This window comes from Herpailurus yagouaroundi, unplaced genomic scaffold (genome assembly GCF_014898765.1).
Source record: "Herpailurus yagouaroundi ecotype Mexico unplaced genomic scaffold, PumYag 163, whole genome shotgun sequence".
Taxonomy (NCBI): domain Eukaryota; kingdom Metazoa; phylum Chordata; class Mammalia; order Carnivora; family Felidae; genus Herpailurus; species Herpailurus yagouaroundi.
The window spans coordinates 59,070,881-59,076,880 of NW_024412404.1; positions in this window are offsets into that span (position 1 = coordinate 59,070,881).

A 6,000-nucleotide genomic window follows, 5' to 3' on the forward strand; every position below is an offset into this window, starting at 1 on the left:
ACTGGAAGGCTAAAGGGGTCAGCGTAGTCTAATTGCTCATCCCCAGGTCACAAAAGACTCTGGTGGTTTCCCCTGAGGGTACACCTTTGTTAAGAACACTGTGGGCTGGAGCATCTGGGTGACTAGGTCAGTTAAGCCTCTGACTTCAGCTCAGGTCATAATCTCACTGTTCATAGGTTTGAGTCAGGCTCTGTGTTGACAGCTTGGAGCCTGGAGTCTGCTTCAGATTCTGTGTCTCCCTCTCTCTGTGACCCTCCCCCACTTATGTACTGTCTCTCTCTCTCAAAAATAAATAAACATAAATTTTTTTTTTTTTTTTTTTTTTTTTTTTAAGGAATACTGTGGGCTGTATTTCCAGATGGTTACTTTCCCCTCCCCACTGCAGAAAGCCTGATGGGATTCTTCTCCAATCTTCACTGTGTAAATATGGTGGGGTTCCTGGAAGTAAAACCCATAAAAGTATGGGACCTCCTAAATGTGGGCTCTCAGGAGTTTCCATCTCCTAGCTAGCTAGTCCACACTTGGCTTCCAGCAATTTATTAATGACCATTTAAGTGTTCCTACAAGTTACTGCCTCCAGAAGATTCTGTCCCTGATAAGCAAATCTCAAGTGTGATTTTCTGCATTTACCTCTCCAGTTTTCAGAGTGGCTCTTTGTTTGCCCTGTGACCTCAATTATCTGGTAGATTTTTTAAAAGTCATTGATTTTCAGTTGAAACAGCTATTCTCTTATGATAAAGACAGTTGTGATGAATTCCAAACTCTTTGCATGTCAGAGCTGAAACCAAAAGTGTTGATTTTTTTTTTAATTAATAATATAAACCCACATAAACAAAAGCTTTTTGGAGTATTCAACCCACGAGAATGTAAAGGGTCCTAGGCCAAAAGTATCTGAGAACTACTGTGTTACAATACACAGTCAGTCACGATTCACACTATAAATACTAAGTTAATAATAAACTGCTCTTTAAAATAGCTAAGCCAATCTGAAAAAATAAAAGGGAGATGACCCAAATAGATAAAATCATGAGTGAAAATGGAATTATTACAACCAATCCCTCAGAAATACAAGCAATTACTAGGGAATACTATGAAAAATTATATGCCGACAAACTGGACAACCTGGAAGAAATGGACAAATTCCTAAGCACCCACGCACTTCCAAAACTCAAACAGGAAGAAACAGAAAACTTGAACAGACCCATAACCAGCGAAGAAATTGAATCAGTTATCAAAAATCTCCCAACAAATAAGAGTCCAGGACCAGATGGCTTCCCTGGGGAATTCTACCAGACATTTAAAGCAGAGATAATACCTAGCCTTCTCAAGCTTTTCCAAAAAATAGAAAGGGAAGGAAAACTTTCAGACTCATTCTATGAAGCGGCATTGATTCCTAAACGAAACAGAGACCCAGCAAAAAAAGAGAACTACAGGCCAATATCCTTGATGAATATGGATGCAAAAATTCTCAATAAGATACTAGCAAATTGAATTAAACAGCATATAAAAAGAATTATTCACCATGATCAAGTGGGATTCATTCCTGAGCTACAGGGCTGGTTCAACACTCGCAAATCAATCAATTTAATACATCACATTAATAAAAGAAAAGAACCATATGATCCTGTCAATGGATGCAGAAAAAGCATTTGACAAAATTCAGCATCCTTTCTTAATAAAACCCTCGAGAAAGTCGGGATAGAAGGAACATACTTAAACATCATAAAAGCCATTTAAGAAAAGCCCACAGCTAATATCATCCTCTATGGGGAAAAACTGAGAGCTTTTTCCCTGAGATCAGGAACACGACAGGGATGCCCACTCTCACCACTGTTGTTTAACATACTGTTGGAAGTGCTAGCATCAGCAATCAGACAACAAAAGGAAATCAAAGGCATCAAAATTGGCAAAGATGAATTCAAGCTTTCACTTTTTGCAGATGACATGATATTATACACGGAAAACCCGACAGACTCCACCAAAAGTCTGCTAGAACTGATACATGAATTCAGCAAAGTCCCAGGATACAAAATTAATGTACAGAAATCAGTTGCATTCTTATACACTAATAATGAAGCAACAGAAAGACAAATAAAAAAACTGATCCCATTCACAACTGCATCAAGAATCATAAAATACCTAGGAATAAACCTAACCAAAGAAGTAAAAGATGTGTGTGCTGAAAACTATAGAAAGCTTATGAAGGAAATTGAAGAAGATACAAAGAAATGGAAAAACATTCCGTGCTCATGGATCGGAAGAATAAATATTGTTAAAATGTCAATACTACCCAAAGCTATCTACACATTCAATGCAATCCCAATCAAAATTGCACCAGCATTCTTCTTGAAGCAATCCTAAAATTTGTATGGAACCACAAAAGACCCTGAATAGCCAAAGTAATATTGAAGAAGAAGACCAAAGCGGGAGGCATCACAAGCCCAGACTTTAGCCTCTACTACAAAGCTGTAATCATCAAGACAGAATCATCAAGACAAAAACAGACACATAGACCAATGGAATAGAATAGAAACCCCGGAACTAGACCCACAAAAGTATGGCCAGCTAATCTTTGACAAAGCAGGAAAGAATATCCGATGGAAAAAAGACAGTCTCTTTAACAAATGGTGCTGGGACAATGGGACAGCAACATGCAGAAGAATGAAACTAATCCAATTTCTTACACCATTCACAAAAATAAACTCAAAATGGATAAAGGATCTGAATGTGAGACAGGAAACCATCAAAACCCTAGAAGAGAAAGCAGGAAAAAACCTCTCTGACCTCAGCCGCAGCAATTTCTTACTTGACACATCTCCAAAGGCAAGGGAATTAAAAGCAAAAATGAACTATTGCGACCTCATGAAGATAAAAAGCTTCTGCACTGCAAAGGAAACAATCAACAAAACTAAAAGGCAACCAACAGAATGGAAAAAGATATTTGCAAATGACACATCAGACAAAGGGCTAGCATCCAAAATCTATAAAGAACTCACCAAACTCCACACCCAAAAACCAAATAATCCAGTGAAGAAATGGGCAGAGGGGCGCCTGGGGGGCTCAGTCAGTTGAGCGTCTGACTTCGGCTCAGGTCATAATCTCACGGCTCATGAGTTCGAGCCCTGGTCGGGCTCTGTGCTGACCGCTCAGAGCCTGGAGCCTGCTTTGGATTCTGTGTCTCCCTCTCTCTCTGCCCCTCCTCCACTCATGCTCTGTCTCTCACTCTCTCTCAAAAATAAATAAACACTCAAAATAATTTTTTAAAAAAAGAAATGGGCAGAAAACATGAATAGACACTTCTCTAAAGAAGACATCCAGATGGCCAACAGGCACGTGAAAAGATGCTCAATGTCACTCCTTATCAGGGAAATACACATCAAAACCACACTGAGATATCACCTCACACCAGTCAGAGTGGCCAAAATGAACAAATCAGGAGACTATAGATGCTGGAGAGGATGTGGAGAACAGGAACCCTCTTGCACTGTTGGTGGGAATGCAAACTGGTGCAGCCACTCTGGAAAACAGTGTGGAGGTTCCTCAAAAAATTAAAAATAGATCTACCCTATGACCCAGCAATAGCACTGCTAGGAATTTACCCAAGGGATACAGGAGTGCTGATGCATAGGGGCACTTGTACCCCAATGTTTATGCAGCACTTTCAACAATAGCCAAATTATGGAAAGAGCTTAAATGTCCATCAACTGATGAATGGATAAAGAAATTATGGTTTATATACACAACGGAATACTACTTGGCAATGAGAAAGAATTAAATATGGCCTTTTGTAGCAACATGGATGGAACTGGAGAGTGTTATGCTAAGTGAAATAAGTCATACACAGAAAGATCCATATGTTTTCACTCATGTGGATCCTGAGAAACTTAACAGAAGACCAAGGGGAAAGGGAAAGGAAAAAAAAAAAGTCAGAGAGGGAGAGAGCCAAACCATAAGAGACTCTTAAAAACTGAGAATAAACTGAGCGTTGATGGGGGTGGGAGGGAGGGATGGGTGGGTGATGGGCACTGAGGAGGGCACCTGTTGGGATGAGCCCTGGGTGTTGTATGGAAACCAATTTGACAATAAATTCCATATTAAAATAAATAAAATAAATAAAATAAAATAAAATAAAATAAAATAAAATAGCTAAGCCAAAAACTTACATTGTGATATTGGTGGGAAGTTTTTAAAAATATGTTTTATTCTTTATCTGAAGTGGGGGGAAAAAAACAAAAACAAAAAAAATCTCCAATTCATGACAAGAGTAATGTAGCACATTAAAACCAAGGTAATCTCAGCAACCACCATTCTAGCTTTGAAAAAAAAAAGCATAAGATTGAATTTACTCATTTCTCCTTTTTCTGCTCCTCTTACATTGTAATAAAGTTCTGAACTCATACTGCTACCCTTATCAGTTCCGTGCAAAAACATATTCTGAATATGTCCAACCAAGTATAAAATAATCTCTAATCTCAATAATCATTCAGATGGTAAGGAACACAAATATGAGAATTATTTCATAAAGTCCCAAACCACAAGGGAGTTATAGTACCTAAAACTTCTAAGTGTAGTACAGAAAAATTAGTAATTAATTCTGTAGTGCAGTGGAGGTCTATACTTGGTTTTCAACAGTAAAGAGGATTTTCCCTGCTATCCAAAAAAAAAAAAAAAAAAAAAAACCACCATTGTAGGTAGAGAGAAAAGCATGTGCAAAGGTAGAAGAGACCAGAATGCAGGCAGGAGACAAGAGTATGAAAGGCTTTATATGCTAAGCTAATGAACAAAGACGATGGTGACTCAGGAGCAGGACAATCAGAGGACAGTGCAAAGAATGAAATGGAGAAGATGAAAATGAAAGCTAATAACCAGTGAACAAACTCTGGGGATTATTCAAATGAAAGTGCTTGAGAACGGAAGAGGTAGAGGTGGAAAAAGACAGGAAGGTTTTTCTTTAAAAAAAGCAAGCAAGCAAGAGTGAAAGAAAGAAATGAAAGAAAAAGAAAGAAAGAAAGAAAGAAAGAGAAAAAGAAATCAAGACTTTGTGGTTTATTGGATATATGGGAATGAAAGAAAGGGAAGGACCACAGAACTCTATAGTTTTCTGACCTACAGCTTTCAGTTTTATGTAAGGAAGTCAACACCCAGTTGGTAATATTGATCTTGTTCATTAACTTGAACTCTGAAAAAGAGTATCTTCCTTTGGGGACTGTCCAAATAGGCTACCATGGATCAAAGTTAAATTATGACCTTAGGAAGCCGGACATGGGAGGGGGGAGAAAACACACACACACACAAAACTGTTTAGACACCTTAGAATCAGTCTAGATTCATCTTTACAAACATGAAAACTAGGACACTTAACAATTAAGAACTTTTAACTTTCTGATTGCTGTACATATCAGATCCCTCGGTGGGGTTTCTCTTTCAATCTTGGTAAATCCTTCTAATATACACTCTGGATAACAGATTACTCACAAAAAATTACACTCCAATTTTTCTAACACCACTCCACAGATAAAAAGAATGAAAAGGGTATTGTACAAGTATCTCCTGCTTTCCCAAAATTCCCACGACACCACCTAGCTTTTATGAAAGCCCTACGTTAACACAGCAAGGTCTTATTTTCCTAACAGCAAATAACCTCTTCACATTTCTTTCGGTCATCAAAAACAGGCACTAATGGAGGCCTTTGCGAAAGAAAAGTGGAAAAACTAGAACTTTTGGAAACCTGGGGATGCTCTTCCCTTCCGGCCATTTCTGTTAAGGCAAAGGTTTTTTTTGTTTTGTTTTTTGTTTTTTTTTTTTACAAGAACACTCCACTTGCGCGCATGAGGGAAATCCGTATTCTCACTGGGCACATATTGTAACATAACTCAAGAACTCAAGAAAAACAAAAAATTATTTTGCACTGAAACAAAAAACTCAGAACATGCAGTCCTAAAACAAAATTAATATGGCGCAGAGTAAGATTTCTACTTTCCGGACTGAATGCCACCATGA